The sequence below is a fragment of the Crinia signifera genome, chromosome 2 (genome assembly GCF_055691185.1).
Source record: "Crinia signifera chromosome 2, ASM5569118v1, whole genome shotgun sequence".
Lineage (NCBI taxonomy): Eukaryota > Metazoa > Chordata > Amphibia > Anura > Myobatrachidae > Crinia > Crinia signifera.
In genome coordinates, this window is record NC_139218.1 from 73759132 (window position 1) to 73770455 (window position 11324).

An 11324-nucleotide genomic window follows, 5' to 3' on the forward strand; every position below is an offset into this window, starting at 1 on the left:
ACCAGAGGCAGGCCACTTGGTTCTTTAGGATTTATGGAAGTATAAGTCTCAGCATGTCCACCCACTCAGTCTCTAGCTGGCACTGGTGATCCAGTAAAAGGACCCATACACAGGACGTGTATGGGTCCCCCCGATTCCCTGATTTTTAGTCGACTTTTGCACGTTGAAAAGGGATCACGGCCTAACATTATGCCACAATGGCCATTGCACATTTTTGGGAACTTTGTAATACCCGTTGCACATAAAGCCACATGCCATAATGCCAATTACACATAATGCCACACATAATGCCCATTACATATATAACAAACTGTAATGCCCATTACATACTATATAACAAACCATAATGCCCATTACACATTTGACACATAAGTGCCACTAAACTACATGCTCCATGCCAAGGGGCTTCATGCTCGATGCCAAGGGGCTTCATGCTCAATGCCAAGGGGGACTGAAATTGCTCATTGCCAGGGGGGAATGAAATTGAATTGAAAAGAGGATAGTAAAATCCTACTGCAGCCCGCTCAGACAGCCGGACAGAGAGAGAGGTGCATTGCCCGGCTGTCCGCCACTATTTTCAAGTCTCCTGCTGGACCACTAGCCAATAGGTGTTTGCAGGCCAGCAGCCACCAATGCTGCTCCTGATTGGCTGCTGGACAGCAAGCGCCTATTGGCTAGCAGTCCAGCAGGACACATGATTTTGTGTCCTGACTTCTTCGCTGCCTGGCCGTGGCTCACACAACTGATTGTGAGCCATGGAGCAGGAGTCAGGAGACAGGAGTTGGCGGGCAGAAAAAAAGAAAGCTGTGCCAGCGCTGGCTGTATAATAACCAGACGATTTTTTTATAAAATATTTTTTATAATATTATAAGTAACAATGTTTTAATATATACCACAATAATACGTTAAATCAAACATAATGAGAAAAATTAAAACAGATGATGAATAAAAGACTAGAGCTGCATTAGTTGTATGTCACATATGGTCACACCACTTAAGGATAAAGAATGGATCAATATTACCATGCAAAGGCTGATGGAGTCCAAAGAGGATGGGAAGATGGTAGAATCCCAGGGGGATTATACCACACCCCTGAAGTCCCAGGGGTTCTGGTCTTTGTGGTAATTGTAATCCACTGGATAAAATTAGGGACAGGGCATTAGTCCCATATGAAGTGTCCAGTCACAGTGGTTCTTTCCCAAGATGCCCAGCCAAAGCAGAGGTAAATTACCAGTTGGTGGTGTGCCAGTTAGTAATTAAATAAAGCTCAACGCGTTTCCCCGGATCAATATAGCATTCCGGCTTCATTGCTCCTTTTATATATTAAAACATTGTTACTTATAATATTATTAAAAATATTTTATAAGAGAACCGTCTGGTTATTATACAGCCAGCGCTGGCGCAGCTTTCTTTTTTTCTATTCAATCTATTTTGGGGGAGTGACTACACCATGCCAGCTGCTACTAATTGTGCAACACACAAATTTTCTTATGTCTGGCGGGCGGCAGACTGCTGCAGCACATACCATGCTATTTGTACTAGATGCAGGTATTACGCTTCCCCTCGCGGGGCTTGCTGCGCTCCCCACGCTTCGGGCTCGCTGCGCTCGCCATACTATATAAAATCAACTCCACGCCGACGTGGATAGTGGGGGTATGAAAAGGTCGGAGGACGCGTACCGCCGCCCCTCGTGGGCTCGCTTCGCTCACGCTTCGGGTTGGCGTTCATGGTGGGGTGGCGTTAACAATGGGGGGGGGGGGGGCATTTCACATACAAATTACCCATCAGGGTGGGTATAAAATCAAAAATCGGGTATGGTGGGCCATTTAACATTGTACCCTATGTGAAATTGGGTCCATCGCATTGGTCGCATTGTATGGGCATACAATGGACCCGATTTTACATAGGAATTTAACATTGAATACAATGCATACATTGTTAAATCGCGTCGGTCGCATCGCATGCCATTATAATGGCATGCGATGGACCCGATTTTCTAATTGTCGGGAAAGGTTAAAAAAAGCCCGAAATCGCGATGGGACCCGATGGGCGCCGTGCTAGGAAACAAGTACCAACTATTTTTATTTAATCCGCAATAAAAAGAAAGAAAAAAATCTTTTTAAAAATAATGTGAAAAATTTCGAGACAAAGAAGAAAATTTCCAATAAAAAGTCAATAAAAAAACCATACAAACAGTCAAAAAAAATACTTCCTTATATCCACAGTTTTGTTCTGAAAAAGGAGAACCAGCAGACCTTTTTAAGGTAATTGATTTGGGAGGCTTTGAATGGTCTTTTGAATGCACAATAGTCGAGTATCCTTACCCGGGAATAACATCAGCATATGCCATTATTCGGCAATGCAATTCAGTTACCTTAAAAAGGTCTGGTGATTCTCCTTTTTCTGAACAAACCTGTGCATTATTTTGAAAAAGATTTTTTCTTGCTTTTTATTGCGGATTAAATAAAAATTGTTGTACTTTTAACGTCACTGTTAGCCGCTAGCTGGATTTTTACAGTCGGTGACTGTGACGGATCCCTTTGAGGGATCTGTTGTCCCTACTCGGATCCGACCATACCAGCAGGATATAAATGCATCATAGACTATGCAAAGAAGGGCAATTACAATGGTGCATGGCAAGCAGCACAAAACTTACCAGAAAAGACAAAAATATTTTACTATGTATAGTCTGGAGCAGAGAATCAATGCTGGGTTAAGGCTTTGGAGGGCCTGCAAATGCAAGCATACCCCTGCCTGCTTGGGGTGGGCGGATGATGTCACATGATGTCAACGCCCACCCCAAATTCATTGGGAACCGACCATGAGAAAAGTACTTTTCTTTACGAACAGAGGATAAATCATTCGATGGGTAGTAACCAAATTGGCGGCCAATGGGAGACGGCCGTGGTGAGCCAATCAGCGTTTGCCATGCCATACTCAGCCCCGCTCACGGTTTCTAATGTCAGATGCCGCCGGGGGGCAGAAGAGAGTTCGTCGGCTGAGAGGGAGCGGAGTGGCGCCACTAAGGAAAGAAGATGCCGCCGGGAGGTGAAAGATTGAGGTAGTTCGTGGGCGGAGAAGCGCAGCTCCGGAAGATTATAAGGCCACGGCAACGGACAGGAGAGTTCTGGCGGCTGCGGAAGAGGCCAGAAGACGCCAAGATCAAGCAAGAAGATCTCCGGCACCTTCTAGATGAAAATGAGAAGTGGCGGCGCTACCGCTGGCCAGGACGGGTCAGTGGCAGAAGAAAATGGCAGCTCCTTGAGAGGCGAGCTGGGGATGAAAAGCAAAAGAGCTTTGGTGGACACTCACCCCTCTCCCTAGACCCTGGGTGTTTGGGCACTAGGCCTGTGGGCACCATCAGGCCCTTCCAGCCTGGGGGGACTGTAGTCGTGCTCTCTCGGCCGTGGGCATTTTTATTGGGCCTCTAGGATCCGGTACTTGTGAGTCGGGCCCTCCAGGGGGCCCCTCTGAGGCCCCTAATATTTCGGGCATTAGACCTGTGGGTAACTTAGGTGGGCCCTCCTGGCCCAAGGCCCCAATTAGCCAGGTGATAGGCCTGAGGCCCCTGTAGGTCAAGCTATAGGCCATGGGCTATATTATCAGGCACTGTGCATGTGGGTATGAAAAGGCATTAGGCCTGGGAACAGTTAGGAGGTTGTGCGCTTGTGTATAGACTGGTTACTTTGGGCATTAGGCCCAAGTCAACATATACTGGACACGATAGGCCTGTGGGTGTTATTCAGGCCCCTAGGCCTGCAGGTGAATAGAGAAGGGCGTTAGGCCCCGGATTGTGGTTCCTTTATAGGGTAAAGAGTTTCCCGTAGGAGCTGGACAAGCTGTGCAGCTGTCACCTCCCCAGGCCCCTAGTAGGTAATGGGAACATTTTAGGGTGTGCATGAGCTGACTCGCTCTAGGTAGGGAGGTTTCAAAGGCAGCAGTATAAAAGTTGGTTCCGTCACTGTTTCCGTCACGGCCTGAAGGTGAGAGGGTACGGCGCAGGTAAGTGGTCAGGATACACCTGCATGGCAACAGGCACCGCATCCCCCATATGAAAGCATATGGTAGTTCCACAACAAACACATATAATTCTAAGTCTTCCACCTACCTGTTCCTGTAGCTTTCACTACCTGCTAATAACTTAAGCTTTGTTACTGCTTAGCCATATCCTGGGATTTTGGGCCCTTTTTAGAAAAAAAGCATACAGTAGATACTACAGTAGATAGTACAGTATATTTGTTTTCAAGTTTTGTTTAAATTTTGCCTCAGTACTGCTGTATGCCCTGCAGTAAGACCAGGAGGGATGTGATGGGTGTAAACTTGGGATGGATTTCTACTAACAAGCCGACTCCACCAGCTGCAAAAAGTTTAGCCCATCTGACTTTGCAATAGTTCCTGGCCCTTTTCCTTACCTTTGCGTGTTCTGATTACAGTTCCCAAAGACAGCTGCAGCTGGGATTTCAGTCTGAATAGGGATGCCATGTTCCTCACTGGGGGCTTAGCTGGTGGGTGTGAAAAACCTTGCAGTGTGGATCCCGAGTCCCTGGTACAGTACATTTAACTTTATGCTTTGCGCTCCAGCAGTGACATCTCCCCAACCAACTGGCATCCTGTTGCTTCCATTTTACTTATTTGTACCATCTTGTTTAATAGTATGATTAACAAGTGTTTTTTTTGTCTTTTAGGGAACATTATCATTCAATATTTGCAGCTAAATCCCCAGAAATGGATGTTTTGGGGGGTTAGTCTCAAATATTAAGTATCATCTACAATGTATGCAGAGGGACCGCAGCAGGAATTTCCAGTCCGTGCTGCCATCCCCCCTGCATCGCCCCCGTCCGCCTCCCTCATAGGTTACTATGGGAGATGCGAAGCTTCCCAATGTATAAAAATCGGAAAGCAACGCTTTGCATCCCTGCGCTATGCGCAATTTTGAGATGGCGGTAGCCCATTGTATCCTACGGGCTACAGACCACACTGCTGCCAGAGCAGTGCAGTAAGTGGTGTTGGCGGGGAGGTCAGCACTAACCGTGCATGCGCAGAACCCCTTGTGCCCGGCTCAGCACATCGCAGTCCCTGCGTATGGGGATGATACATACCATCGATAGGATCAATTTTACAATGCAATACTGGGCGGTAATATTCCGCCCAGATCGCATTGTAAATGCTATCCTTTATATATGGGCCCATTAGTATGTTTAAAGTGTTCTGTTCCCTTTAAATATATGTTTGGGGGCAGTGACCTCAGTCCCTCTCACACCCCTGAAGTGCTTAAAATGGGGTTGAACACAAGGCCACCCCCATTCCTACAGGGCCATACTCCTTTTTGGCCCCTTTTCACAGTTGATAATTAGCTCACTGGCTGTCACTGAATATGTGGTAAAAAAAAGTTTCAGGGTTTCTACTGCATTTCCGAATGCCGGGGCTCCATTGTGGAGGGTATTGTCAGCTGTAGCTGGTGTAACCCCATAGAAACTTTTGGGCTTCTCTCTGCAGCTACTGTATGTGAGGGATCCGTGTGGATCTCTCCCAGCATGCCCCATGGCCACCCCCCATTATTCTGGGGTCTCCTAAGACTGTCTTGGGCCAGCTTCAATGTACCTCGTAAGCCAGTGTCAGGTGGGGATGCTGAAGAGACCTCTTGGGGAAGTGGCTGTGGAAGGGGGGGGGTCTCTTTCACAGTGCGGTGCAGGTATCCGTGGTGTGGGCACCTGCACTGTCTGGGCAGTGCTGGGTTCCCCATGTAGTCCTGCCTCAGTGCCGGTGGCTTGTCGCAAAGGACAGATTTTATGCAATTAGTATCAAAGTGATGTGTGGTGGGATGTACTGCAATTGCTTAGTGCTTAGTGCATCAGCAAGTGTAAGTTCTCCTGTGAAACTCACAATTGCCAGCACTCCTGATATTTATAGTACTGGATCTGGGTTTATGCTCATCAAATTCACCTGCTGTATCTGCAAGTGATCAGGAGGAGATGTATTATAGTGACAGCACATATCGTGTTGCTATAGCTCTACCTGTTTTGCCTCTTTACTGAGGTGAAGCAGGAAGGAACACTGACGCGATGTTTGCTAAAGTGGGGAAGTGATAGCTTCCCTCTCTAGTGATCCCTGTTAGAGCTAACAGTGAATTAGCCTAGAGCTGACGTGCTGTGTCTCACCCCCAAGCCAGCTCCACTGGGCATGAGCGAAATCATGCAATCCTCACGAGATCTCACATGCAGCCTCAAGCCTAGCAGCCAGGGACAGAGCTGTCCCTACTGTGGTGATGTGGCAACGACACCTGCAGCTGCTGAAATCGATAGCTGCTGGGGTGTGCGATCTTACAGATAGCTCTACTGTCTTTTCACACACATCGGCACATTAAAAATTTTCTCCACCCTGCCAGGAGAGTTTCTGGAGCCCCTTTGGCGTTTTGGTAAAACAAACAATGATTTTTCCTTAGTGTTTGTCTCCCAGTGCGAAAATGTAAAAATACCCCATCCCCTCATGGACTTTTTTAAATATAAATAATTTGTCCCAATTTTTACCCCCCCCCCCCCCCCCCCCGTATGATCTTGCAGGAAAAGACTTCCTCATACCCCAGTTTTGCAACCTTCATTCTCACACATTGGCTACCACAGAAAAAAAATGGGCAATACATTATTTGTTATTTTGTCACCTCATAGTAATGCACTTATGTGATGAGCCACCTGCCGCCAGCAGGCATTGGCCCAGGGGAATGCCCAGCATTTTCATTGGGACGTCCATAAAACACTGGTGGGGAAATTTACTAAGATGTGTATTCTACTTCACATGTGATGTTGCTATGGGCAACCAATCAGATCCTGTCTACTATCTTCTAGAGGTGCTAAATAAGAAGAAGATTCTGATTGGTTGCCCATAGCAACATCACATGTAAAGTAGAATAATCATCTTAGCAAATTTCCCCTTGGGTGTTTCCCTGATGTCACCCCCTGCATGCCCCCCTCCCTCCCCTACCCGTGCAAACGTCTCGGCGAGTGTGATACTCACTGAAGGCGTTCCCACAGGGGGGCAGCACATGCGCCTTGTGTGATCAGTATTGAATCACCCCCATAGTTTGTTTATTGTCACACTTAATTAAAATGGCAACTGAACTATACTGAGCTACCTCACAGATACTGGCCAGGAGAGCTAAGCAATACTTATTTGTCCACTGAAGTCCTGTTTCCACCGCAGCGCCGATCTGATTTCCTTCCAGATTGCCATTGTTCACAATGCGCATAAGTGCAGTTCTGGTGTTGGAGATGCCGTTATCTCCTTCCACTGGAAGATGTACTTTCCCTATGCTTTGAACGTGTGCTGGGTTGGACAACCTATGTTACTCGTTTTCACTGCAGCTCACCCGGGACCTGGCCCGGGTTGGGATCATTTGGTCTATTGCATTATGGTCGAAAGTCATTAGGTCGAATCCATTAGGTCGACATGCTAAAAGGTCGACATGATTCTAGGTCAACATGGGAAAAGGTCGACATGATTCTAGGTCGAAAGGTCATTAGTTCGACAGGTCATTAGTTCGACAAGGTCATTAGTTCGACATTGTCTATGTCGACATTCACAAGGTCGACATGGGGTTTTTCACTGTTTTTTTACCTGAATGTCAACACAGTCGACATAGACACAGTTTAAAGTGTACTGCATCCCCTCGCATCGCTCGCTGCGCTCGCGATGCGCCGGGCACGGTGCCTCGCTACGCTCGGCACACTATTTTATTCTCCCACCACGCCCTAGTGGATGGTAGGGCATGAAATACCGCCTGTCGGCACATGTTGGCTCAAAAAACAGTAAAAAACTCCATGTCGACCTTGTGAATGTCGACATAGACAATGTCGAACTAATGACCTTGTCGAACTAATGACCTGTCGAACTAATGACCTTTCGAACTAGAATCATGTCGACCTTTTCCCATGTCGACCTAGAGTCATGTCGACCTTTTAGCATGTCGACCTAATGGATTCGACCTAATGACTGTCGACCATAATGCAGTAGACCAAATGACCGCATCCCTTTTAAATCCTTGGTTTGCATATGATAACCCTGGATTTTCTTGTCAGTGATAAAGAGATGTTATTTTAAAAGTTTACTAGGTCAGTCTGACAAAGTACACACTGGAACTGAAACTCCGGCCCGCATTAGGGGCGGGATGTATTAATATACATCGCCACCCTTCGCCTGCCAGCCGCCGCGATGCTACCGCATATGTACTTACATATGCGGCTAGCATCGGGTTGTGGTGACGGAGACCCCCGCGATACCTGTAATGTGGTGTGCGGGGGTCTCCGTCACATCCCGGCAGCTGTCAGTGTCCCCCTGCGTCTCCTCCTCCCCCCTGCAGCCGGGTGTCCTCCCGGCTGTGACACCTGCTGGGGGAGGAGGAGATCGATGGAGGACGGGAGGGGGGGGTCGCGCGGACGGCGGGCGGCGATAGAAGCCCATAGGCTTCTATAGGGTATCGCCACCCAGAGGGTGGCGATACCCTGCCAGGCGGAGATGGGGCGGACGGCTAATGGTACATAGGAAAATACGGTAAAACCCCCGTTTTACCGCATTTTCCCTTTAGTACATCCCGCCCTAGGGCTTTTATTGTTAGACTTTCAAGTCGACTAAGGCAGTGTATTTCAACCACTGTGCCGTGGCACACTAGTGTGCCTTGAGCTGTTCTCAAGTGTGCCCCCAGATCTGGAGATGCCCAAACTAGTTTATAGCCACCACCAGTTCAACTGTTATTTGCTGGTCTCTTTATTCATGTAAAGGGCCAATATATTTTATTTTTGTTACCTGTGGGGACCAGTGTGGTTGTTTTTTATATGGGGGCCAATAGGTTTGCTTTTTTTCCTTTAAGGGGAATGTGTTTTGCCCTGTGGGGATCTCATGGTGTGCCTTGGCAATTTTAAAATCTTATTTAGTGTGCCGCAAGGTAAAAAGGTTGAAAATCACTGGACTAAGGAAAAAGATATATATCAGAAAAGATTAAAAAAAAATGTCAAAATAACAGTAAAATATTGATCATTCAATTGCTGAAATAATGATAATGTGACTCCAGAAGAAATGCTGCCAATAAAAGTGATTGCAACTTCCATGGTAAAATCTTTGAAAACCCATCTATTTTGCAAAAATGCCCCATATTTGGCTCTTGGTGTCACTCACAATTAGAAGGACACTGCATCATTACATGAACATTGGCATTGTAGTCTGTAAAGACAGAAAGAAAACCCACCCTGGGTAAATTTTGAAGTGAATTGTGAATGTATCGCTATTCTTAAATCCATACGCAATTCATAAACCATCATTTGATTTTTCCAATCTGTGCAAATGTGAGTAATTCTGACTCTTCCACAACTTTGCTGATGGGACAGGAAGATGTCACATGCCGCCGTGCGGCAACACGGTGGGCAAAGTACTCACCCGTCCGTGTCCGCCGCCGGCTGGCATGTGTCCGGTGGAGTCCTCGTCGTGCTGGCGGCAGCAGGTCATGGTGGCTCAGGATTCTGGCTCTGAAAAGCTTGTTGGAGGCGTGGTAGTCTGACTGTGTGTTGGTAGGTGCTGGGAGGCTGGCGCCACCATCTTGGAAAAGGGCAAAACAGTGATTGGCCAGGTCTGGGTCTTTCCCTCCTCCTCTGTCAAGGTGGCCAATGGCAGCAACCCCCTTGCCATAAAGGGGATCTTCCTAGGCTATCCTGGGTCAGTGCAAAGAGTCTCTTGGGCAGTACACAGCTCTGGTAAGATCCTGACTCCCGCTAGTGCCTCTGCTCACTGTGTCCTGTCAGTCAGTAGTCCCTGCTGGCCTTTGACCTCATCTCAGCCTCTTCCTGGTATCTGGTCCATTGATCCACCTACATTCCCAGGGAGCCACTGGACCATCACGGTACGCTCCGGTTCTACCTCCTGATCCGGATCCTATCTTCAATCATCCAATCTTCAATCATCCAATCTTCAAACATCCAATCAATCTTCAAACACCAATTCCAATATTTATGCAAAGACTGGTTTCTCAGCTCTTTCCAAGGTTATTGCAAAGACTTATTATTTATGATTTGTGACTGCTCATCAAAGAAGTATTTGATTCAAGTTCTTTCATTAAACCTGCTCGTTTTACACTTACATCTTCTGGTCAATCATCTATTCCTGCGCATCACACAATGGAGGTTATTCTGATCGGAGCGGCCAAACGTGCATACGTTCGCCATTAACGTACGCTAGCCGTACGCGGCCGTTAGGGTTAGGTCCACCCACAAATCAGCCGCTTACTTACGGGCAGAAATACCGTAGAAGGGGAGTGGCGTACAAATGAGCGTACGGCAACGTACGCGGACGGCCCAGCCCCTGCACTCCGACAACAGGCGTACAACTGAGCGTACGGCGCCGTTTACGGACGTCTTTCGTCCGTCTCCCCACCGACTTCTTGCGGAGATCTGAGCGTACGCCAGTTTGCACGGACGGGTCCCTATTGTTTTCAATAGAAAAGTCAGCTTATGTCACCGCTCGTGAGAGTGAGCGTACGTCCGTGTACGCTGACATACCCTTCATATATATGGACCTGCAAATCTTGGCTTTCAACTCTAATTATGAAAATTAATTAATTGATTGAATTAATTAATGTGCAAAATAGTGGCCATGGGCTTAAAACATTGCTGAACCATCCTTTGTAGGTGTTAGATGTGGTTTATGTTATTGTATCATAAATACAAAACCTATGTTTGTATTAGAGTGAACACGTTGACACATGTCGACTTGTGTAGATTGAGTGTGCTACTGTGTTAAGTCGATGAAAGCACGTAGTGAATGTGTCGACCTGTTTAACAAATACCTACCTTAGCATATATAAGCAGGTCTTACAAAGATTCTTACCTTAAATTAAACAAACCTTGAAATGTAGAGAAGTATAGAAAGATAACCTTCCAATGTGTTAGAGTGCTGTGTGTGGCTTGCAGGTAGTGAATTCATGGTTTTGACTTAATAGACTGCAGCATTGCTTATTACATTCAGGTGTATGTGTTTGAGTAGTAATCCGCGTAAATTAGTTAACCCAGGCGCACGCTGGCATGCGGTATCTGTAGGGGTGGTTTGAGATGTCGGTTGGCGGCCGCCTGTTTTGTGTCCGAAATGAGCGGTGCTTTAGTCGATCGTGCGGTAGTAGCACCGCTCATTTTTGGTGCACACCCCCGTGTACGCCCATATTTACGCCCATTTTCCCTCATTATTTCGGCCGCTCCCATCAACACGCCCCTATGCCGCCCCCATTACCCGTACACTCGCGTACAGGTTTTTTCGCACGTTGAGACCCGGCCGTAAGCGTTGTGGAGTGT